The sequence below is a fragment of the Helobdella robusta genome, assembly GCF_000326865.2.
Source record: "Helobdella robusta unplaced genomic scaffold HELROscaffold_21, whole genome shotgun sequence".
In the NCBI taxonomy this organism is placed as follows: domain Eukaryota; kingdom Metazoa; phylum Annelida; class Clitellata; order Rhynchobdellida; family Glossiphoniidae; genus Helobdella; species Helobdella robusta.
In genome coordinates, this window is record NW_008704124.1 from 2472377 (window position 1) to 2472913 (window position 537).

Consider the following 537-nt stretch of genomic DNA (forward strand, 5'->3'; position numbering starts at 1 on the left):
TAGAAGGCTTAGGATGCATAAACAGAGTGGTGCTATCAAATCCCATTTGGACTCAACACACTCAATCACTATAAGCCGTGAAATCCTCGACAGCAACATCAATCAAAGTAATATACCAGAACACCAACTACACGCATCTTAAAATTGGAAAAGCAGTCCTAATTTACATCAATAAACCCAAAATAAATATACAACAAAAAATGACAACCTCATTCCCAACCCAGCGCTTAATCAACAATGAAATCAAAGAAATAATAAAAATTAGCATTGTAAATAATGACAAAGAAAAATATAAGGCTATCAATGAAGAAAAGGAAACCAACAAAGATGGACCAGCCAATAAAGAAATTTGACACCTAATTTCCATCTAAGTTCACTTTCACAAAGTGAATATTTCCCTATATAAACCATCTTGCACTGATGATGATTCGTTCGGAATCGAAATATGGCCTTATTTGCAGCATTAATTCGGAAAAGAAGTTTATTTTGCATTTTAATAAACTAAACGTTCACCAAAAAACTTTAGTGAGAAAAATC